At 33.3% G+C, this 26,509-nt stretch overlaps 1 protein-coding gene across 2 annotated transcripts in view; it reads right to left on the bottom strand.

The window, feature by feature from the left end:
- CALCRL (calcitonin receptor like receptor) overlaps positions 1 to 26,509 on the bottom strand; it is a 90,474-nt gene that overhangs the window by 49,386 nt on the left and 14,579 nt on the right. The window contains exon 2 of one of the 2 annotated variants that reach the window (XM_074339068.1): positions 23,834 to 23,901. The exons of the other annotated variant lie outside the window; for it this stretch is intronic. The gene's annotated coding sequence lies outside the window, so the exon portion shown is untranslated. The remainder of the gene's footprint in view (positions 1 to 23,833; positions 23,902 to 26,509) is intronic. 2 annotated transcript variants of the gene reach the window in all.

Genomic DNA, 26,509 nt, shown 5'->3' on the forward strand with positions numbered 1-26,509 from the left:
TGTGTGTGTGTGTGTGTGTGTGCATGTGTGCATGTGCAAGCGTGCATGTGTGCACATGTGGAAAGAGAGAGAGTATGACATTCAAAGGGGGTATCAAAAAATCAGTAATGAAAGTGCCAGGTGATGAAAGATACAAGTACCTATGACATGGGCTTTCCAGGGAGACAGGGAAGCAAGTTAAGGATGGTATCTTCTGTCATATTAAGGAGGTGTTTTTTTGTTTGTTTGTTTTTTGCTTCAGTATCTTTTTTTTTCCCAATTACTCTTGATATTCAATATTATATTAGTTTCAGATGTACAACATAGTGATTAGACATTTACATAATTTATGAAGTGATCCCCCATAAGTCCTAGTATCCTCCTGGCACCATACATATTAATAGTTATTACAATTTTATTGACTATATTCCCTACGCTGTACTTTATATCCTGTGACTATTCTGTAACTACCAATTTGTACTCCTTTATCCCTTCACCTTTTCCCTCTAGCCTCCCATCCACCCTCCCCTCTGGCAACCACCAGTTTGTTCCCTGTAACTATGAATCCGTTTCTATTTTGTTCATTTATTTTGTTCTTTATATTCCACATATAATAGTGAGATCATATGGTATTTGCCTTTCTCAGTCTGACTTATTTCACTTAGCATAATACCCTCTAGGTTCACCCATGTTGTCACAAATGGTAATGTTTCATTCTTTCTTATAGCCAAGTGATATTCCGTTGTGTATATGCACCACATCTTCTTTATCCAATGTCTACCGAGGGACACTTAGTTTGCTTCTGTATCTTGGCTATTATAAGTAATGCTGCAATGAACACAGGGATGCATACATCTTTTTGAATTAGTGTTTGAGATTTCTTTGGATAAATGCCCAGAGGCGGAATTGCTGGGTCATAAGGTAGTTTCATTTTTAATTTTTTGAGGCACCTTCGTATGTTTTCAATAGTGGCTGCACCAATTTGCAATTCCACTAACAGGGCACAAGTATTCTCTTTTCTCCACATTATCCTCACCAACACTTGCTGTTTGCTGATTTATTGATGATGGTCACTATGACAGGTGTAAGGTGATATATCATGTGGTTTTAATTTGTATTTCTCTGATGATTAGTGATGTTGAGCATCTTTTCATATGTCTATTGGCCATCTCTGTGTCTTCACTGAAAAAAGTGTCTATTCAGGTCCTCTGCCCATTTTTTAATTGCATTGTTTGTTTTTTTTGGTGTTAAGTTGTATGAGTTCTTTGAGCTCTTTATAAATTTTGGATATTAGCCCCTTATAAGATGTATAGTTGGAAAATATGTTCTCACAATTGATAGGCTGTCTTTTCATTTTGTTGATGGTTTCTTTTGCTATGCAAAAACTTTTAGCTTAATGTAGTCCCATTTGTTTACTTTTTCTTTTGTTTTCCTTGTTCAAAGAGATATATCAAAAATATATTACTAAGAGTAATGTCAGAGAGTTTACTGCCTATGTTTCCTTATTGGACTTTTATGATTTCAGATCTTACATTTAAAACTTTAATGCATTTTGAGTTTATTTTTCTATATGGTGTGAGAAGGTGGCCTAGTTTTTTGAAAAGATAAATAAAATTAATAAACCTTTAATCAGACACATCAAGAAAAAAAGAGAGAGGACCCAAATAAGTAAAATCAGAAATGAAAGAGAAGTGACAACTGACACCACAGAGATACAAAAGATAATAAGAAAATATTATGAACAATTATATGCCAACAAATAGGGTAATCTGGAAGAAATGGATAAGTTCCTAGAAACATACAATCTTCCAAGACTTAGTCAAGAAGAAAGAGAAAATCTGAATAAACCAATAACTACTAATGAAATTGAATCAGTAACCAAAAACTCCCAACAAACAAAAGTCCTGGACTAGATGGCTTCACAAGTGAATTTTACCAACTATTCGAAGAATTAATACTTCTCAAACTATTCCAAAAAAATTGAAGAGCAAGGATAGCTTTCAAGCTCACTGAATGAGGCCAGCATTACTATGATGCCAAAACCAGATAAAGACATTACAAAAAAGAAAATCATAGGCCAATATCCCTGATGAACATAGATGCCAAAATCCTAAACAAAGTATAAACAAACTAAATTCAGTAATACATTAAAAAGATCATACACCATGATAAAGTGGAGTTTGTTATTGAGATAAAAGGCTGGTTCAGTATCTATAAATCAATTAACGAAACACCGCAAAGAAAAAAAAAAAATAAAGGTACAAGTCATACGAGCATATCAATAGATGCAGAAAGACCATTTGACAAAATCCAGCATCCATTTGTGATGAAAACTCTCAGCAAAGTTTGAATAGAGAAAACACAGACCAACATAATAAAGGTCACATGTGACAAACCCATACCTAACATATACTCAATGCGGAAAAGCTAAAAGCATTTACCTAAGATCAGGATCAAGACAAGGATGTCCACTTTCACCACTTTTATTCAACATAGTATTGGAAATCTTCACCATAGCACTCAGACAAGAAAAATAAATAAAAGGCATCCAAATTGGAAAAGAAGTAAAACCGTCAGTATTTGCAGGTGACATGATACTATATATAGAGAACCCTAAAGATTCCACCAAAATACTATCAGAACTGATAAATTAATTCAGTAAAATAGCAGGATATAAAGTTAATATTCAGAAATTAGTTGCATTTTTATAGACCAATAACAAACTAACATAAAGAGAAATTAAGAAAACAATCTCATTTACAATTGCATCAAAAAACAAACTAACAAACAAACAAAACCTAGGAATAAACTTAACCCAGGAGGTAAAAGGTCTGTACTTGGAAAAATATAAGACACTGAAGAAAGAAAATGAAGAAGATACAAATAAATGGAAGCATATACTGTGATCATTGATAGGAAGAATTAACATTGTTAAAATGTCCATACTGCCCAAGACATTCTATAGTTTCAGTGCAATCCTTATCAAAATACCAGTGGCATTTTTCACAGAAGTAGAACAAATAATCTCAAAATTCATATGGAACCACTAAAGACCCAAAAGAGCCACAGCAGTCTTGAGAAGGAAGAACAAAGTTGGAGGTATCATGCTACCTGATATTAAACTTACACAAGATTATAGTAATCAAAATGGTGTGGTATTTGTATAAAAAACGAACACATAGATCAATGGAACAGAATAGAGAGCCCAGAAATAAACTCATGCCTATATAGTCCATTAATCTATGACAAAGCAAGTAAGAATGTACAGTGGGGTGAAGACAATCTCTTCAATAAGTGACGCTGGGAAAATTGGACAGATACATGCAACAAAATGAAACTTGACCATGTTGAGGAGTTTTGGTTTAATGCTCTAGGCTGCAGATGTTCATATAGAATGCCCACTGCAATTTACTGGTGGCAGCAGGCAGGACTGCTGCACTGAGCAGAGTTGAAACTGAGTCTAGACTCAGTGAGAGTAAACTGATGCGTCAGTAGTGTCTGCCAGGGGCACCATCCTGTGAAGGAATGACATGTATTCCAAAAATTTGCTAAGCTGCTTGCAAAAATATTAAATAAAAATTGTAGGGGAATTAAGCAGTAGAACTCTATGAAAAGATTTTCATTTTAGAAATTAGGATGATAAAAGATGGCAACAAGTGTAGTTGTAGAGAGACAAATTAAAATACTACAGTGACTTCTAAGTAAGTGAGGCAAGAAAATCATGAAGGCTGAACCTGGAACTAAGAATAAAAATAATGGAGATGGAGAGGAATATTTAATAGTCAGAGATACCAAAAAGGTTTAATCTATGAGGATATGAAAACTTAGTGAGTGTCAGAAACCTAAGCAGATTCCCCAAATTTTGACATGACTATATGGGTAGGTTCCAATTACTAATATAGTAGATATAGCAGAAGAAAAGAAGTGGTGGGAAAATATCTTGAGCACAGATCAGACATTTTGAAGAAGAAAGTGAGAGCGGTGATCTAGATAGTTATGGAAATCAGTAAGGGAATGCCTCAAAATACAAAATTCACATCCATCATCATATAATAGAATGGTAAATAGTGACATTTTGTCCAGAAGTACTGTCTCCAACGGGACGGGAGCAGACAGTGTATTCTAAGAGATATGCACATGAATTGAATTAGAGTACAATTCAAAACATTAGTTTCCAAGGAATTCAAAGGAAGAATGTGTGTTGATAAAAAACAGAGGTAGAGCTTTCTAGTGAGGAAGAACTAGAAACACAAGGCATGGGTACAAAAATGAACAAGGCTTGTGTGAGTAAAGGGAAAGGTACAGGCCTGGGAGGGACTTGCGATTCTTTGGGAAATTAATGAGTGGAAACCTGGATATGTGACTTGAAACATTTGCTAGGCACACAGTCCTATGATGCACTCTACAAACTTCTTTAATTTTCTACAATCCAAACTCAGCTTATTTTTAATTTTTCACTCCTGTGAGTAAGTCTGGATTGTAATTTAAAAATAGATTTTTCCAGTGCAAAAGAAGTTGCACAGGAAGATGCTCCTTGCTGAATTAAACTGCTTAAGTGAGAACTGCTGCTTAAGAACAACACGTTCCCTGTGAAAAAAAGATGGCAAATCCATCTCAGTGAGTCTAACCTTCACAGAGAGCTGTTATCAACTCAATTGTATGTTTTTTCCTGTTTCACAAACATGTTCCCAAAAGACTTTTAAAATAGCCTCTTTCCTGCTAAATTGTTGTGCCAAGCACTTTTTATGAATCTCAGCCTTAACTGGACCAGGATATGTTAAAGAAAAAAAGCCCTGTCACACTTGACAGGGTGTAATAGACTTTAACAACAGTAAAACATTTTCCTAACCTGACTGCCTCCTCTCTAACTGAATCTTAAGACAGTGAATTTTCATGATAATGTAAAGTACCCTGAGGAAAGAAGAGATACTTTCCAAAAAAGTCACCATTTTAAATCTGAAAAATCTGTTCACTAAATAAGAATTTGTTTCCTAATTAAGAGGGGGAAAAGAAATCACTACAGAAAATGTCTGTTTTTTTTAAGTTAAATAACTTTAAAAATAAATTAATAATATATAATAGTTCCTTGGTACCTAATAAGTTGATTTTTCTTTTCTTTTCTTTCTTTCTTCTTTTTTTTCTTTTTTTCGTTTTTGAGAAAAAAGAGTCACAGCATCCCGAGGCCTGTATTGGTCACTACAAAAGAATCCAATGCATTGTTGGGGCATGTTTCTCAAAATATAACTAGGTCGTAGTACTACGCATGTCTTTCTTTCCATTGAGAAGTGTTTCCTTACCAAAAGTCACCATGGGCTGCACTAACAATAGCAATCTCGGGGGGGAGGGGGAGGGAAGGAAGAAGATGAAAGTAAATAAAAGATAAAAACAACCTGGTGGACCCTTTGGTAGAGGCTATGGCTGGAAAAGTAACATGTGGCTTTCTGGGGCAGGAGTCCAATACATCTGTCTGAACAGTACTTTTGGCAGCAGATGACTACCATTTTATTTCATTTTATTTTATTTTTTAATAACAGTGGGGGACTTTTATTAGAAAAAAGGGGTGAAACAGGAAAGCAGTAGAAAACAAGTTGCAGGGCAGAGAACACAGGTTTTTGCATCGATAATTTTGGATACTCGCTACCATCTTACTAAGATAATACAGGCAGAAACCTAACCTGCAATATTTACTTGGGTTTGTAGCTCTCAGATGGGCATATACATATATTTGAAATATATCGTGGAGCTTAAATATAATAACCTACATAATTACCTATCACAATCCAGAAAGCAAAAAGACCACTCAAGAGAAGTGGTCTCTCTCCCTTGCAGCAGAAAGGGAATGCCTTGATTTACTTAAATTGGTTCCCGTGACTAGACTTGTAATTTTGAATAAAATTATATGTTAATATTTAACAATGCCAACTCTCTCAGTTTTCTGTAAAAGAAGACTTTATCAGCCACCAAAAGCATGGGATTTAATATATTCAAGTGGAAGGAACAATGGGCACTGTCCCCAAAATCACTTGTCTTCTTATCAAAACTTATCCTTCTTTCAGCTTTTCTCTAGATCCCCAGGACAATATTACTAAGGAGTCAAAGTCTCCCACGCTTTGTCACAAACACATACCCTGGAAGATTCTGCATTTGCATTATCAGCTGTTCATTTTTATTTGCTTAATCAATTCCTTAATCAAATAAGGAAACCAGTAAGACTGAAAGTATTGGATCCATTTTTTGAAAATAGCAGAGGGTTGTGAGTTGGAAATAAAATGGTACAAGGACATAAAATGTAAATGGTTTAAGGAGAAAGAAAAGCCTGCAGCAGATATTAGTTAAGCTAATTTTATTGTACAAAACAATTAAAACAATACATACATACATAGTAAAACATAACACAAAATAATTAAGTTAATAATGATATTAATATAATTAAAATACTATTTATGTTTTAAAACATAATGTTGCCTTTCAATATAAAATAGTACCAATGGGGAGTAAAGCAGCTGGATTTTATCATGTCAAAACTTGATTCTGGACCACTCCACCATCATCCCAGGGGGAAAAAAAAAGTTTATATGCTAGTGTGTGGCAAAAAAAATGCAAACAACAGTTTATTATCTAAAATGATTTTTAAGCTCAAAAATGATTTCTTGTACTGTAAAATCGCATATATTTTTCATTTAGCTCTTACTATTTTATAAAAGTTATTTGTTAGAAAACATGTACTTTTAAAAATTGGAAGTAAATTCTTTAGCGAAGATGTACACGATATTCAGTTCACAATTCAAACATAAATTTTCTTTTAAACATGTTCATCATGAAGAAAATCTTAAGATTCTGCCTCATGATGAAAGATACCAGTTGGTGAAAAAAAGGAGGAAGGAAAACAAGGAAGTATTGGGGAACCTAACATTATTTGTTTGTTTGGTTATACCTATAGTCTTTTCCACTAAACATTGCTTGTAACGTTGTGGTTGATACTTGAAATAAGTGACTAATTAGTGTTTGAAAAAAGATGTGATGTGGTCCCCTTCTGCAGAGTGTGTGTGTGTGTGTGTGTGTGTGTGTGTGTGTGTGGATGCGCGCACGCGAGCATTTATATGTGAGACAGATATAAATGGAAGACAGAAGGACAGGTTTTCCTACTTTATTTCCTATTCAGGGAAGGAGTGATGGTGTCAACATCATTAAACATCAGATGTAAGAAGAACAGAATTTTGGACAAAATAAAATATTTTATCTAATAATGCTGATGATACTTTATGAAGTATCTAATTCCTGTCTTTTCAGGACTTAATTTAGGCCCTACCATGGTTAAGGAGCCTTCTCTGAACTTCTTATTTCCTTAGTCCTCCCTCATGTTATTCCTACACCACAGGGAGGCTGAATGCTCTTTTCTACGCACCCTCTAACAGCACATTATCACACCAGACTTAGGTCTGTTTTTTATCTTCTGCACTAAATGTGAGTGCTATTTGAGGGCATTTGAGGGTGTTTCCTTACTAATCTTTAGGTCCCCGGGGCATTGCCTGGTGTGTCACTAAGTTTTTAAATGAATAAATAAATGATTATCCATTACAAAATATGTGTCCATAGTTATATAATTAACATTGTTTTAATGATTTACAAAGACTAATCACAGCAAAATTAATGTGTCTTTAGGAGTAAAAGACTAGTTCAGATGGTTTATCTTCCATTTAAAAAATAAGGACTTAATCTAGTCGAAGAAAATGTTTTCTCATACTCTTGAAGAAAATTTTTAAAAACTGATAGGTGATAGATAATATGGCAATAAAATGGAAAAGTTGTGAACATTTTCAAATGAAGTATATTTTTAAACTCTTAAATAGTGCATATTCATATTCAATATTTTACTACTATGTTTTTGCCTGTTAATCCTAGAAATCTGTGCTGACACTAACTTTTATATTCTAAAAGAAAAGAAAAATCCATATATAAAATTACAAGAATAAGAAGTCTTTGGGCATAAAGTGAGATACAGTGAGGTAAATACATACTGCTTGGTATTAAAGCTTTCTTTAGCAATAATCATATATTTAGGTAAAATGTTGCATTAAAAATTCAAATAGTATTGGGTTGAATATGAATAAACCCAGGGTTTTAATTTAACAAAACCTGGAGATCGCAGAGGAAACCTCCAGGCTAGATCTAGCAACAGATGTGAACTAAAGCTTCTTGTGCACAGTGCACTAAGGTTAGTAATATTCTCACCTTTGTATGTTGTCTAGGTTCCCTCACTAAACCAGTTCTATATAATATGAGCAAAAGCACTTATCTTCGGTGGTCTCAGTTTTTTTCTTTTTCTTTTCTTTTTTTTTTTTTTCAATTTGTAAAGTAAGGATATTGGACTAGATTCTTAAGGTCCTTTTCGTTTATTAATTCTGTTGTCCTAAGGGAAAAATATCATTGTTATTATGTCCAAAATATATATATTAATGCAAATACATTAAGTATTGAAGGCCACATTTTTGAAATTGAACTTTTTATTCACTCATTTATTTGAAATATACATGCAACAAAATATTATAATTTGCAGTGTAATGATATTTTGACATTTATATATTCAGAAAACATTTTTGAATCTTGTTGTTTAGCTACAATGAGTTTTTTGTCTTTCTCCTCTCAATGCCTTACTTAATAATTGAGTAAGGCAATACTCTTAAGAAGCAGGACAGTATGTTTTGAAGTTTATTTAAACCATTATTAATAAATAGAGAATCTAGAAATAAAACCCAAAGATGTCTAATATCATATTCATGAATTTATATTATTTACTATGTATTTTTCTTTTAAGTTAGGATGATGCAGGTGTCCAAATGCCTACTGTAGAACTAAATCAATGAATTCACTATATAAACTTGCCCTGGAGTCCTCTGTTCTTTACAACTGAAAATTTAAAACTCCCTTTTGCAGCTGGTTTTGTTTTTGCTCTTGTGGTAATTCAGAATGGCTTTCGTAATTTTTTTTTTTTTTTTTTTTGTAATTCATATAAAAATCCTCTCAGAAAAGCTACCAACAAAATTTTAGTAAAATAAATTAAGTAATTTAATCACTGTATAATGGAGTGAAATGATTATACTTCAGTGATAGCTAAAGAATAGCTAAATGAAGACAAAAATAAGATTTCCAAGTCCAGTTTTGACTTTAACATTTTTATTCTCTCTTCCTCCATGTTCTATATATATTTGTAATTAAGACAATGTTTCATGGAAATATAGAATTTGCTTTTTCCTACAATTTAAGTAGCAATTACATTTTAAAGAGAGCACCAATAAATTAATTCAGAGCACATAAAATGTTTACAATTTCTCTTGGTTAAATGTCTAAAGTCTTTCCTTCTCCCCTCTTTTTCTCCCTCCTCTCAGTTTTCTCCCGGGACTGTGGCAGTCACTGAGAGCTCTTTTGTAGAGGGATGTTTTACATGTGAATGTCTTTAATGAATTCTGTTTACCAAATAATGATGGATAGTAGCCCTAGAATCCCTGGGAAAGTATTTACAACATTAAAGTCTTTTCCCCCCCTCTACTGAATCAGCTTTTTAAACTTATTTGTTTTGATTCCGGGAAAAACCTTAGTTGAGTGTCAGGATTTTCCTCCGCACCAATAAAGGAAGTATTACTGTGATCTAAGCATCTGTCAGGGGGGTGGGGAGGAGAAGGGTAGGAGGGGGAGGAAGAGGGGTGAGAGAGACAGACAGACAGAGACAGGGAGTTAGTGTGGGTATTCCATATAGAGGAAGTAACATGTGCAAAAAGGAAACAAGATGGGAGAAAAGTATGAACATCAAATGGGCAAAGTCTTTACATCTCAGAATTTCAAAGCGATTCAAACATTCATTCTATTCCCTTGACATTGTATATTATTATATGTGATTACTGTCAGCTGTTATATTTTAAAACTTATAAGGTAATTACTATCTCTTTCTGATAGTTTCTCTACCTATAAAAATTATATCATACTTTTTACCAATTAATTAAATTTTATCTGTCCCCTCTCCCCCATATGGGGAAAGCAAGAGCATGTTCTAGGACCATAAAATGTTTAAGACATTGTTATTCACATGCCAAAAGGACAAAAGTAGGTTTAGGGCAGACTACCGTAAGTGTTCAGCAAATAAAGAAAATTATTCTTCCCTTCAGCAGTTCTGATAGAAAACTCCCCAACGTAATTGTTATTGGCATGATCTTGAAAGACTCTTCTTTATTCAAGCTATAACTTGTATGAGGACAGCACCAGGACTGACTCAAAAAACTGTGATTTATGTCTCAATAGACACAAAATACCAAAGAGGGCACTTAGTGTGGCTTTGCTCACATTTACTCCTTGGGAGAAGTGAGAAAGATCATTATTTTTTAGGGAGTTAGTCACTGACTCAGTCTGTAGATCCTTGAGTTAAATTGATATTATGTATCTATGTAATTTAAGCAAATTATTTTCTCCCTCTTATCTCGATATCCACATAAAATGGGGATATTACACTATATCATATTTACAGTTTATGTATTACATGAAAAATTAGTATGTAGTGAGCTAAGAACATTTTCTGGCACATTAGAAAGCACTGAATAAATGTTAGTTATCATGATGATGCAAATTGAATATCATTAATTGTCACCCAATAGCATGAATGGAAAGTGCCATATCTAAGTTTGGACATCAGCACAGTGAATATTTTGTTTATGTAAAAGTTTTATTTATGGAAGCAGAGTTCTCTTTTCTATCATGTTTTATTAGGGTGTAAGTACAGGAAAGTTGTATAATTATAGTTGCCCAAGAAAGTTAATTAGCATATTTTTATCCAAGGAGGTATTTTAATTCCTCAATATTAGTCAATAATAATTCATTCTTAAATATATAATAAAAGTAACTTTAAATAATAAAGATATAACTGGATAACCACATTTTAAACCCATTTCTTAATGACAGGTGGCAGCATGTCATAATGGACACGTTTAAAATTTACTTTGCATTAAGAAAAGATCATAATTTTTATTGGCTAAATTGGCAAGAGGTGGAAATCACAATCTTTCTTTTATCATAATAGAATAAACAATGCCTAAATTCAAAGTTCATATGTAAATCTTGGCTAAAATTGGCATCTGACTGGCAGCCTAGGCACTATATGCTATCTGCTATCTTTATGCCAACTACACATTGAATGCACAGCGGTTGAAGAAAAATCCATGGGAACACTAATATATTTAAGACAGATTTTCCCAAGACTGCAGACATTCCAATTAATGTAGAGCTGGACTCAGAAACAACCAGTGCCTACCCAACAGACAACAAGTTGACACACACACTAGTCCAAATTCATGTTGTCTCTGAAGTTCAGAGGATTGAGAGCTGGGATCACCAGGAAATTAGTAAATGTAGATGTTTGTGTGTTTGTTTTAAGGCAGCCAGAGAAACCTATTTATTCTTTTTGTACTTTATTCCCATTCATCTGGGAATTTCATTTCCCAGAGAGCAAGAAATATATTTTTTTTGCTGATTTATTAATTGACGATTTGGTTAGAAGTAGACACTGGTGCTATCTCGGTAATCTCTGTGGTTGAGGGTTAATCCCATAAGGCAAACCCTATGGGAAGGAATGAAGGAGCAAGAGCCCAAGTAGCAATATTTTGAAGTCCCCAGAGAAGAGCTTTTTATGCAAACTGTTTGTCAAAACATGAGAGCTTTAGATGAGAGGGCATGCAATATAAAACATAAGACAAGTCCACACTAGAAAAATCTAGATAAATGTTTCCTAAATATTGGGATTTCATGCTTATATGCTTGCCGTTGAATTTTTGACATGAAAAGGGGTTTTGATGAAACCATACGGAACAGTGAGCATAGCCGAGGCCAGTTCTCAAAATGTGTCTATTAGGCCATGATCAGCAAACAAAATAAAATGAACACATTTTTTAAAAAGAAGTATGCTTGAAAAATATTGAAGCACAAAGGAAAGAGAAACAAATCGTTTTGGAGAACCTGAGGAAGAATAGAGCTCTGAAAAGTATACTTACTAATATAGAAAAATTTTTGTAAACTGTGGTGGCATCTAATAGTGTCTGTGACAGGACATTAGTGATTCTGACATCAGCCATGAAAGGGTTTTTAATTATGATAGATTTATGATTGATTTTAATTATGATTGATTTATAAAATATTTGATTGAAAAATTCTCATTGAAGGGCTGGTATGTAAGAAGCCCTTGCATAATTTGAATTTGGGTGTTATTGGCCTATATGAGATATGGATGATTATTTTTTTACTTAGGGAATCAAATTCAATTATTACCTGTGAGAACTTTAAATTTTTCAAATAACTCTTACCTATTTCGACTTCATCTTCTTCTTTGAAATCATTGCTTAGAAATTGTTGGCATTGTGGATTAAATTTTTTTCCAAAAAAAGTATATGTTGATGTCCTAACACACAATGTGACTGTATTTAGAGATAGGACCTTTAAGGAGACAGTTAAGGTTAAATGAGGACCTGACCCAATAGTACTGATGTCCTTATGAGAAGAGAGAGGTATCAGGGAAACTCACATACAGAGAAAAGGCCAAGTGAGGACACAGTGAGAGGGTGGACGTCTGTAAGCCAAACAGAGAGGCCTCAAGAGAAACCAAACTTGCCAACACCTGGATCACCGACTTCCAGCCACCAGAACTAGGAGAAATTTTAGTTGTGTTGTTTAAGCCACCCAGTCTGTGATATTTTTTAATGGTAGCCCTAGCAGACTAATACAGTTAGGTTGAGTCAGTTCTGGAGCTTGACTCGAAAGTGACACCTGGAGAAAAATATCCCAAAATTTTATAAATGGCATTGTAAAAATTATCTCATTTTAAATACTTTCTAGTTAATAAATAGGCCATTTCATTTCTTCAAAATTAGAAGAAAGACATATATTTTAATCTGCAAAAGAGCAATTCATATTAATTAAAGAATATATTTACTGTATGTGAGGTTAAATATAAATGCATTATAAAGGCCTTCCTCAGATTGTTTTTAACTAGAGGTACAAATCTACCCGTAAAGGATCTATGATATCTGCCTGAAGGCATTATGAAAATGAATAGAATAATATTAAACCATTAAATATAGCAGTTTAAAAAATGGTATGATTAACTATTAGTTCTGGAGCCACATGGTAGTCTTTTTGGAAGCATTGACTGGCTCATATACCGACTAACCTCTGTTTGCTCTACTAATCATTGAGCATTCAGTTGCTGCTGTCACACCGAACTGGGCATTCCTATTAGAAATTACTCCAAAATCTCTAAAATGCAATAGCTGTTAACATTTGTAAGACAGCTTTCAAACTAAGAACATTAAAAATCATTTTCATGTAGTGGTTGAAGTTAATCAAATCTGTTGCTATTTCATGTTTTTAAAAGATCCTATATTTCCCAGATAGATAAGAGAGAAGTTTCTGCCTTTGGAACCAAGAATTGGTTTGATTAAAAGAATCGTTTAGTGAATTAGTGCTGGAAGAGATCAAAATTCTTTCATGAGATTATGACCTAATATTCATAATGTATATCTTGGAAAAAATCTCTTATTTATTGAATCACTGTTTTTCAAAGTACAAAGATAACATTATAATAAAACTGGTTGAAAATACAGCTCAGAGACTAATGATCATAATCACATGTCCTCTTTGGAATTTTTTTTAAAAAGAAAAGAAGGGAGAGGTGGTATCCCTGTGGTGAAGGTCATTTCAAAGTGTGATGCTTTGGCCAAGTTTCACCTATGTGCCTATGGCTACAATAAAGCTCAGGGCAGGCCAAAAAAATAAAAATAAAAATCTATTAAAAGAATACATTGAAACTGACTATGAATTTTGTCAACTACTGTCAGGAGGAAAATAAATCAGCCTCATACAACTTAAATGGGAGCCTAAACTCAACAGGAGATAATACGAATTTAAATTTCAGGAGTATATACTTTTGAGTGGTACCTTGAGTGAAAAGGAAAAAAGAATTTTGAAATGTGTATGTCAGGGATATCAGAGAGTATCGGTGTGGGGTAAGGTTAGTGTTCAGAAAGAACAAGAAAGAAAATTTCTAATACCTAGACTTGGGTTATTTAAACATAAATTCAGTAACACTACATGTCTAAGAGTTTATTTTTAAGTAGACAATATATCAGAGTATTGAATGCTTTACAGAGGTTTGAGAAAAGATTGAGCTAAGGGTTTCAAAGCTGTTTGACAATTTCCTCTAAATACATGAAAGGTTATCTGAGAATGCTGATTTACAAGAAATTACATGATGCTCTTCTTAGGTAGAACTACCTAAACTATTAGTAGATTAATCCTTAGAATTACATAAATCAGCAGAAAGACCTACCATGTGAAAGTAGCTATATTCATTTTTTCCATCTGAAAATAACTTTATTAAGAAATATACACCTTCCTATTGCCCAGTGACTCGTGTGGAAACAGAAGATACTTTAAATCAGTTAGGTAATCCCATAGTTTACTTTCTGTTTTCATAAATTCAAATATGGCAACCTAATCATGATTCCATACTATTTAAATACTTATCTTAATTTTGTCTAAATAAACTCTTCCATAATTATTTCTGTGACTGAAATCTTATTAGGCCCCAGAAGCCTCTGGATACCAAGTCGTGTTATCAATAATCCACAATTCCCGATTTTATCTGTACCTTAGTACACATGCCTTCCAGCATCATTTACAATCCCAAGTTTCCCTTGAAATCCCCAAAGGAATGCTTCATAAGCCAGTCTCTGTAGCAGGACAAACACACAGCATCCTTTCTCTAGCACTTTGACCTTTTTTGTCTATGCCCTCTGCCCTGAGAATCACTGGAAGTGACTTACTCTTGTCATTTCTTACTACTTCATCCTAAAATTTACATCACAAGGACACTATCACCTGCTCCTCACAAAATCTTCCATCCTTGCAGCACCAGGGCCCTGCTGTATTCTGTGCAGAACTGGTGGAAAGTGCGTTTAACTTTACCTTCCGCTTTGTTGCCAGCTGGGCCCTACGACAGCACATTTTGTGTTCCAAGTTTACTAATTGTTTCACGAAAATGTCCTCCATCTTCACCTCCCTAGAAACTAGTTCAAATTCCCAGTAGAATATAAACACTGTGTCACCCTCTGAGTCCTAATGTCCTCATCGTAGATTAAGTCCCACAAAACAAAACAAAACAAAACAAAACAAAACAAAACAAAACAAAACAAAACAAAACAACCTCCTATTTCCTTCTTCAGCAACAAAGTTCCTTTGCATATTTTTTCAAGCATATAGATGCTGATGTGAGGATGGTAGGACATAGGGAGAAGGAGGGGTATTTGGATCACGCATCCTATCCTGTTTCCACTAACAAATAAAAGGAGAGCAGAAATTGTCAGGGATTCTTGAGAACACATTCAGAAATCTATTACCAAAATATCAAAAATAGATAGTGTAAAGAATTATAAACCAAGGTTTAATTGGACATTTTATAACAATTGAAATCACATTTAAAGAATCGTTTAAGTAGTACTAGCTACCACTTACTGAGTGTTTGCAGTGTGCTAAGCGCTGTCCTAGGCAGCAGAAGCATGCAGGCTATCACACTCAGTTCTAAGAGTAATGAATTATTATGCTGACCCTTTTATTTTTCCAGATAAGGAAACTAAAGCTCAAAGTCATCTCACTAACAAAGTTGAGCAAGCTAGGACCCTCTCTGATTCCGAACCATATACTCTTTTTTTTTTTTAAGGAGGGCACAGTTCACAGTGGCCCATGTGGGGAATCAAACAGGGCAACCTTGGTGCTATCAGGACCATGTTCTAACCAACTGAGCTAACCGGCCACACAACTAAGCATATACTCTTATCCATAACTACCTCTGGACCCTGATGTATTTCACTTCCCCAAATAGTCACTGGCTATACAGATATTTATCTGTAGTATTTTGTAGTTTAAATGAAGCACATGCCCCCAGACATCAGAACCATCACTAAGTGGCCAATGTTTGTAGAGCATTTGCTTACTGTGAGCCCACCACCGTGCTAGATTCTAGGGAGAAGATATTAAAGTAATAATCCTCAGTGTTCTTTTACATTCAATTTGGTTTCTTTATTCATATTAAGAGCATTTAAAGTATACTTCTGACAAAAAAAAATGGGCAATATTAAATAATACTATGCGACTTCTACCTTGAAATTCCTCATTTTATGAGTACTCACATAAGCCTTAAGATCTTTCTGATTCCACATAAGCCTTGAGATCTTTCTGATTCCAAAAGTATCTCTTTGTTAGAATTAGCAAAACATGATTTTTGGAAGATTGTGTAGTGATGAATCTCTTGGGTAAGTCATGCATTTCTGACCAGTTGACAATTTAGGAAAATTGACCACAGAAAACACTTTTAACTCAGTATTTTATCTTGAAATTAATTATACACACAATAAGTACCCATATTTTTGCACACAATTCTGGTAGACCATTTGAAATGAACATCAGGACTCAAGGTTTAAGTCAACGCCATCTATAGCAATTCAAATGAGAAGAACCTAATGGTTCATTAAAATAATAATAATAACTTTTATTTGATGAAAACTAGTTAGATGCATTTGGTATTTATTATATTAAGTATCACTTGTTTGCAGTATAAATAAGATCATCTTGGTACAAAACCTTTACTTTACAAATAAGGACCTTCAGGACGAGAGAAGTGAAATGTTTTGACCACATTCATGCAACTGATCAGAGACAGAGGAGAGACTAGTCACATATCCCCTAATTTACATTTCCTTGGGCTATCCTGTACTGTGTCTCCGGGAACTTATCTGAGACATGTAAAATCCTGTGAAATGAGCCAACAGCATCCTTAAGATAAAGGACCAACACACAGTTATACCCACAATTGGTTGGGTGTTCTTTATTACAGAGATTTCAATTGAGAATTAGTATTTTTAGAAAATATGTATTTACATATGGGTTCAGGCAGATTTAAGAATCAGTGGCTAAAAAGAGTTACATTCAATGAGCATTGTGCTTTGTCTTTTTGTCTACTTCACCAGTGTTTTATTAGCTTGATGCTAATTAGACTAGCTTATTCTGGGGTAAAGGATTTTCTCAATCCTTTTTCAACATAAAAACTTAGCGGATAGTCATTTTCTTAAGGCCCTCATGCTAAATAGCTCCAACTTGCTACATAAAGAAAGAAATATACAATAAAATGTCAATTGAGAAACCTGAAAAAGACAGTGACCACAAAGTCTCCAGCGCATGTGTGTGTTCTCTGTTAACTGAATAGCCCCCTCATCATGTCAGGATATGGACAGCAATTTCAGCAAGTTATTTGATAAGCCAAGTTTTTTCAATAGAATTATTAGTCACACTGCTTATTTGAACAGGGGTTGCACTAAAACTGCACGAGAGGGCTTGTTGTAAGAACTACCCTGGAATTTAAGATAACATCAGCATATTATGTGCTCTCAGAAAATAGCTTGACAAATTCAGTGGACACTGGATTGGACATAGATCCAAATGGGATAGTTTCTTGAAGTTTAGATTCAATAGTATGTGAGTAATTTCTCATGAGTATTGTGAAAGAGGTTTACCAAATCTGTTTAATGATAGTAGGATATTAGAGTAAATATCAGAGAATGTTTTCTTAAGTTCCAAGTTCAACATATATGAAAATTTACAGAAGATCGTAGAGAAAAATTAAATTTATGGGAGGAATGGAGTGTTGCTTATACATAATGTCTAAAAGGCATAATTAGGTGGTTTTGTCCATTTTATACAATGATCAATAGGTACTCATTCTGGTTCTGACACCTGTTTACTATTTTGTTTCCTTTAACTGGTCTTTTTATTTACCTGCTTCTCCATCTTTATTTTTAAAATGTGGGGATTGTATTAAAAAATACTGTAAGGATCTTTCTAGTCATATAAAGGTATAAAACTAATACATTAGAAGATAGACTACAAGGCTTTTTAAATCTTTGTGCCCAGAAATGGCACCAAAGACTTCCAACTTACGGAGTTGTAATAGAGAATAGAAATTATAATTCATGTTACAATCTTTAGAAAGGAGTTATAAGCAAAAAAATGACACTCTTCCCTGTTCACTACTAAAATGTTTCAAAGATGAATTTGACCTTCAAGACTGTTCAAGACAATAATAGACAATAGTAATAGAATGTAAAAAATTGTTCTGGCTACAAATATATATATATAGTCCTTTCCAAACCAGGTACTACAATATGTGAAACAAAAAATATAGTCTTATTCTTTTTAATTTAATACATCTATGTGAAAAAACATACTGCGTTCTCTTCATTTTTTATTGTATAGATATTTTTCTCAGAATGCATTTTAAATTCAGCAAATGTGCTTCAAAATACATGTATGTATGTATGTATGTATGTATTCATACATAGTGTTCCACCCAATATGTTATCAAATGTCATGTAGAATCTGATATGTTATGAAACCATTCAATATTATTTTTCCCTTGTAAAGAAAGCATAAAACCTATCTTAATATGATATCATTAAGTAATATTTTTATGATCTGGTTGTAAGAACTTCTAAGGACTGCTTATAATTAAAGAAACTTAACTCATGCTGGAAAAATTCATTCTAAAGTATTTTGTGATTTTAGTTATGTGTCATGTTTCCACTGAGATGGCAGCTTATGTGTCATGACACTGTTTTTTCTAATCCATTATTGAATGCCCAAAGGCTTTGGGAAACAAATGAAAGTAAATAGGGAATAATAAAGTTTTTCAGGAAATAAGTAACTAAGTTTATGGCATGCTCTATAAAATGGAATCCCAAGTGATTTGAAGATAAGTTTGTTACTAACTATATAGTAAATGTGAAAAACAAGTTTATATGTGAGATAATAAAAAAATAATAAATTCAGCATGGCCATAATTTTTTCTTTATAGGTAGTTGTTCTGCTTAAAGCCTAACTAACAATAGACAAATTTAATTTTAAAAAATGTGACTATGCCCAATGAGGTAACTCTTTACAATGGAAATTGGTATTTATTGGTTACTCAAATTTCTCTTACTTAAGGTGATCTTTGGTGTCATATAGACAAAACATTTGACAGAAGTGTTGACTTTTTCATCTGGAGGTTTTAGTGTATATATAAAACTGCCTGCAACAATAAGAGTTGGTCTAAAGGCTTGATTGAGTTATAATTGTTGCTGGGTCTATTTGCCAGGCTTACTGAACCATATTTTAGTTTCCTTTAAGTCGAGGGTCTGTTTCTCATCTGCAGGAATTCTTTAGATTCAACATATTAAAAGTTACAAGTATTGGTGTTGTGTTTTCCTTTGTCTTATGTCTCCAGCGGTCTGGGTGGGCAAAGAACTTTTAGCCACAGCATGAACTTCGTAAAATACAGTAAATGACTACTTTCTTCCTAGGTCGTAGTCGATTCTCTACTATCTTTGGTAGACATTTGTTAACTTCAAGAGGAATCAATGTAAATGTTTTTTCATTTGTTTTTAACAGGGAGTAGACATATAAATTATGTATCATTAAACATATTAAGGCTCTATATACTATGGATACAAGCCACAAGGAGGAAAGGCTTGCCTATCTAGCTATTTATATTATGACCGATGGAGTAACAGAGACAGGAAATTAGATAATCTCACAAAGGTATACAAGGTCTGACAATTAAGTTCACGAACTTGTTGCAATGATGTTGCTAACCTTTTTTTTTTTTATATCAGAGGGATTATTCATTGAATTTGTACCAACTGGACAAACAGTTAATCAAGTTTACTATTTGGAAGTGCTGAAAAGGCTGAGTGAAAAAGTTTGATGACCTGAACTTTCCGCTAACAATTTATGGCTCTTGCATCACAACAATGCACCAGCTCACACAGCACTGTCTGTGAGGGAGTTTTTAGTTAGTAAACAAATAACTGTATTGGAACACCCGCCCTACTCACCTGATCTGGCCCCCGATGACTTCTTTCTTTATCTGAAGATAAAGGAAATATTGAAAGGAAGACATTTTGATGATATTTAGGACATCAAAGGGAATACGACAACAACTCTGGTGGCCATTCCAAAAAAGAGTTCCAAAATTGCTTTGAAGGGTGGACTAGGCACTGGCATCAGTGCATAGCTTCCCAAGAGGAGTACTTAGAAGGTGACCGTAGTGATATTCAACAGTGAAGTATGTAACACTTTTTCTAAGGTGAGTTCGCAAACTTAATGGTCAGAACTTCATATACATGGGCAATTTAGGAAGCGCTGGCTGGAATTAAGAACTAGCAGATTTACAACCCTTGTTGGTATAAATGAATTGTGGCATAACCTGACTGATAATTTCAATTTGTCACATTCATGTTAGGGTCGACATATTTTAGGCAAAGGGAAGATTTTGTCAAAATTGATATATTCCGTAAAAAGAGAACTAATTTGCTTTGAAAGCACACTTAAGGAAGGAGTGGGAAATAGGATGGAAGACAGATAAACAATAATAAAATAGCTAAGTAAAACAAAGTTTTTTAGAAACAGTGCCTTTTTTTTAATGTGGGGTTTTTCTACTTAGGAGAAATCTACACCCCAGTGACTATTAGAATTCATCTGAGCTACAAAATTATACACCAGAAACCTAAGTAACTTTACTAACAATTGTCACCCCAATAAACTTTAATTAAAAAAAAAAAAAAGAATTCATCTGAAGTGTAGTGGACTCTGGCTGAGATTTGGCCTGAGGGGTCTGATTCTTAATCATAAGTATGGGTCTATTCCACTGAACAAGCTTTACAAATATGATTAAAAAAAAACCTTTCAAGATAAATATTCTGTGTTCAATTTATTGCTTATTTTATGGGTCAGTCAGTGTATCTTTGAAAAAGACTATGTAGTTTTCCCACACCTAATAACAACCTTTTCTGTTTTTGTGATTGTATAATGTTCTTCATTAGCAAAAATAAAACTTCATTATCAAAAAGTAAATGCAGGCTACTTGTTAGTAGTCACAGTTACATATAAATCATTACACATACTCCCCAGTTGCAAGGAATCTTTAATATTCTCATAATTTATTATCCTTAATAACAACCCTTTGGCATCTTCCAACCCATTGCTTGCAAAACCTTATATTTATTTGCCTACAAGTAGCACCAACAGATCATTTCCATGTGATACATGTAGAATCTAGTCACATTACCCATATCCAATAGATATTTATAGACCTGATGTAATTTTAATAAAGACATATTTGTATTAATAGATGCAAAACTAAACTGTATAAAGATGCTTAATTGTCCCCCAAATAATTTATAAATTTAATGCAGTCAATGAACGAATAATTCCAAAGTTCAACTGAAAAAACAAACAAACAATAAAACAAATGGACCCTGAAATCCAAAATAATTTTTTAATATAATTTAGTAAACATAACAATTTAGCTAAGTTTCATATCAATGAACTATTTAATGAAAAGTATTGATTGTCCATCAATTTTGGGGAAAAAATTATATCTGAGATTCAATTTTAGTTCGATTAAGATTTAAATGTGAAAACAGAACTATTAAATTATTTGAAATGTACAAGTTAATATTTTTACTATCTTGAGTCAGAAAGAATTTTCAGTAAGATTATTGAACTTTAGTGATAACTAGAAACAGATATTTCTATTGTGAAAATTCAATCTGGCCAGAGATATTCTCATTTATTTTTCTTTCCAACCTCTTATCCATATGTCAAGTTCCAGAGTCTACTGAATGATTATGTAAATGAGCAAAGCAAAAAGATTTTAAGTTAGAGGAATTGAGCTATTACAAATCACATTTTTTTGTTACACAGAACTTCAGATGATGTTTTATTTCTATCCCCTATCTTTATTTCAAAGTAGTTACAGTCAGAGATTCAGAATCTCAGGGCTGGAATGGACCTGAGAAGTCTTATATTCTAATGCTTAGTTTACAGATTTAGGAAGTAGGAGTTCAGTCGAGTTCAGTGATTTGCCTCGTATCCCACAGTAGTGGTAGATGATCTACGACTAGGAGTTCCCTCTCCTAAGTCTCAGTTCTGTTTTTGTTTTTTTTTCCATTAAGTTAGAATTAAGCCATATGTGAGTCAAACTAATATGATAGCAAACTGCAGTTGTGGTTTTCAATTTTATTCTTTAATCTCCTCAGAGATAATTTTTCAACCTGGAATTTAAATACATATCCACCTTAAACTCTACTTTTTAGAAATAAAATTGAAGAAATTACAAAATGGGCAATTAAATTCTCACACATACACACACAAAAAATCTTACCAATACTCTGCAAATCAGAGATCAAGTCAAATGAAGAGAAAGCAGTTTATTTGGATCTTTCATTTTCAAGGCACTTCCAATGCACTCCTTCAAACTATCCAATATAGATTAGAATTTATAAGGTGAAAACATACTTAGAAAAATTATTGCGTAATTCTCTTAATTTCCACATGGAGATGACTGGTATACAGATAGTGGAGGCCTAGTAAGTGAATTTTCTGCTATTTTATGTTCTTTGCTTTATGTCTTTATTAAGCAAATGAGGCCTTATCAAAATTGATCTGGCACGACTTCACATAAAAAAGTTCAGGAAGAAAAACCCAGCTGTCCGATATAAGTAGGCATGTAGAGCATTCAAACCTTGCTCTAAGGGACAGTGAGTCATATGAAATGCAATGTGCAAAGGAAGCTGACACATAAAAGGATAGAACAACAATGATGATTTCCCAAAGACATGCTGAGGGACAAAGAATAATGAGAGAGGGTCTATTTTTGGGTCCAACACAATGATTTGGGAATTTAAAAATCAGAAGAAGAAATTATGTCACTAAGTTTTGAATTTAAAGATAAAATAATTTGGTAGCCTTTATTTTTCATTAATGCTATTATAGTTCATTAAGATGATACACGATTGGATTGTTAAATACTTAGGGGTCTGAAAACAAGTTAGGACAGGAAAAGTACTTTAAGTTTGTAGGAAAGGGGGCTGTAAGGTGTAATAACAAGTGCATAATTAATATCTGACATAGAAATATAATGTCAAGTATGAATAAGAAAACACCTCCAGCTGCAACACTCATCTTTTTGGAAGCACTGATGCCCTGAAGCTTCTAATTAATGCCAGGATTTACATTGAAACTGCTTTGCCAAGAAGTTCTAAAAATAGTGTCTAGAGCAACTTAAATCTTTAAAAGAGCTCATTTCCCATTTTCCTGTTCCCATATTTATAAACGATATCCTGTAATGTTCCAATTATAGGAAAGGTTCATTACCATTTATAGAAATATAACAGTGACATTGTGTATCAGAAAACAAAGAATCTACAGAGGAAAAGAATTTAGTTCCAATGAGCAACCCAGCCCTATTATTTTATAACATTAAGCATAATTTATTTTCTGTATGTGTACAGAATCATATATATAGTGATAGTTATAATAAGATTAGCCACAGACATTATCTCTGTGTGTGTGGTGTGTGGGATGTTTGTGGCTAATATTACTAAATTACTAATATTACTAAATCTGATAGGATCTGTTTAAATTACTTTAACATTCCTAGTTCTCTGGCCAATGGAACAAGAACATGGGGGCTAAATCAATACCCTCAATTCCCAAGAAAATTTAGTATGTTTGACTTTGTATGTTTGACAGATATCCGTAAGTCCATCTTTACAGTATTTTGTTAGATTGCCTTTCAAATTTCTTTATTCAGAAGTTATTTCAGTTATGTATCATTTGAAATCTTTATCATTATTGTTAACATATTCATATTATCCTTGACTTCATTGGAAACCCAACATGTTACTTTCATTAGGTCATGAATGTTCTTTTGTAATATATGCAATACCTGAAAGTAGAGCCATCCAAAGTTTTGATAGGTGGCAGCACAAGTGGTTGGTGTATCATCGTAGTACCCTGGATGACAAGAGAACATTCCTGTGAATTTGGTTAAAATGTTATTAGTGAATAGTGGGATTTTACAGAACTTAAGGTTATATACTGGTGTGTGTTTTTTGTTGTTGTTAAAATCATAAACATATATATATTTTTAAATGTTGCCTTTTAATGGGGAGTTGGGAGGAGATACAGCAGGCACGTTTAAGTTGCCACCATGCTAACCTGGAAGTAAACAAGAACTTTGTTCTTGGAACCTCATTTCTTAAGAATGAGGGTCGTAAGGGGCACAGACATGAAGGATGGTCCCTGTTGTTCAAGATCTTAACTCCAGAAAGCGGTAGATACCCTGAAATGTTTAAGAGAAGGATTGTTCCTGGAGGGATATCTTGGTCAAATGATTCTGAGGGAATGAGGTGGATGGTTCAAAGTACAGAAAGAGGCTCAGTGTGATCCATGTGGAGTGAATGAGGGTGAAAGAATGACAAAGACCTTATCAAAGTGGGAACCAGTCTAGACCGTGTCAGTAATGAGATTTAACTCTCCTTAAATAGAGGGAATTACTAACAAGTGAGATTCGTCCTCATGTACACGTATATAAACATGTTTTACATGCGTTTTTCAGATTCAAATTAATGTTGAAAGGAAGATACAGGTATAATCTAGTTTACCTTGCTTTGTATTTACATAGTGTTTGGACTTGTACAACTTCAAAAATGTCTAATTTTCATTTGCAAATTATTTATCTTCATTAGCTCATATTGGGGTTTGAGATGTTTTTATTGAACTGACCCTTATGAATTATCAATTTGCTGCTACTTCTAACAATAATTTCTGAATTATTGTCCAGGAGTTCTATGAAGTCAATAGGGATCTTTAAGTGAAAACTCAAAAGCATTAAGAAAGCTACGTTGAAAGCAATCTCTGCAATCAAATATTTTGTGAATCAAAAAACATTTTAATAACTTTGTAAAATTACTTTGTAAATTTTTACTTCACATATTTTAATAATTTATTATATAGTATTATAAATTGTCTAGTATATGTTAGGATCATGAGCTGATCGCATTTAAGAAATGTGTTTTTTTACATTAACAGACACTCTTGCAGAATATTTAGGATCTGGATTTTCTATAAGCTATTTTGGAAAAGCTAAAAACTTTTTCAGTCACATTCTTTACTAGCATACATAAGGACCTCAGAAGGTCAAATCTGAAGTTTATTTTGAGTATTTTTCCAACTTGCTAGAAAATGCCACTAGAAATAGAAATGACTTGATATGTTGTTGTTGTTGTTATTATTATTATTATTATTTCTGCATAGTTTGATAGATTTCATTTGTCATTACAGCTGAAAATGTTTTGTGAAAATCTTCCCACCCTTTCAGTGAGCTGGAATCACTGGAAAACAAGTATATCAATGGTTACTTCTGGCTATCAGGAAAATTGCTGATGAGTTAATTTGGGTTAGTAAATGTGTTGCACATATTAATAAAATGATGTGCTTGTATTTGTGGTCTTACTTCCACTTTCCTCTGAAAAATATTAGTATCTATAGTACCGAAAATATACTAATATCCAAGAAGAGAGGATACAAAGAAAACATTGTAGAGCCTTAATGAAAATGATAGAGATACCTAGAGAAAAAAAAACTCAAAAGAAAACTAATTTTGTTCAAGTAGCACCATTGGTTGAAGTGATCATACAATGAGATCAAAATCAACTAAACCTTAAAAACACAGAATAAAAGTATAGCAAATAAGAATACACATAAACCTTCTTGATGTAATGCTGCCATGGGGAAGCATAAAAACTAAGCGAAAAGAAAGAAATGCAAACCTAAGTATATTTTTAAAGAGGAAATCAGAAACATATTGGTTAAATTCAGCTGATGGGTATTAGCAAACAAGTGGCTTCCAAAATGATGGATTATACGAAAGACAAACTCCTATGCCTTCTATTATGTTTTTATGTATATGAAATAGTTTTACCACAGTGGAAAGACACTGTCTCTTTCAAAGGATTTGTAAGCTAACTAAATTATTTTAAATATGCAAAAGATTATAAAAACACACACAACAGATGTCATTATACATTTGTCTAAACCCATAGAATGTAAAACACTAAGAGTGAACCCTAACGCAAACTGTGGGTTTTAGGGGATAATGATGTGTCAGTGTAGATTTATCAATTGTAACAAATGCACCACTCTGACATGGGTGTTGAGATTGAGGGAGGCTGTGCACAAGTGGGAACAGGGGAGCTATGGGAAAACTTTGGTCCTTATCTTCAGTTTTGCTGTGAATCTAAAACTGGTCTAAAAAAATAAAGTCTATTAAAAAAAATGTACGCATGCACCTGAATGGAATTATTTGTTTCTTCCTCATTTTTTTAAAAAAAGATTTCAGTGTGTATTTGATGGGACTTTTTAAATAAAGGGTAATGGAAATTTAAGGATATGATTCTAAGCATTATTAACTGGTGTCCTTGTTCTCAATGAGACATGCTATTCAGACATTCCCAGTTCTAGAAGAGAATAAAACATATTCTCTCTTTTCCCTGGACCACCTAGCCAAAAAGAGATAGTCCTTCTCTTACGTAATTATAAGCAGAAAGTGGCTTAACCATAA

Source organism: Rhinolophus sinicus, linkage group LG01 (genome assembly GCF_036562045.2).
Source record: "Rhinolophus sinicus isolate RSC01 linkage group LG01, ASM3656204v1, whole genome shotgun sequence".
Taxonomy (NCBI): Eukaryota; Metazoa; Chordata; class Mammalia; order Chiroptera; family Rhinolophidae; genus Rhinolophus; species Rhinolophus sinicus.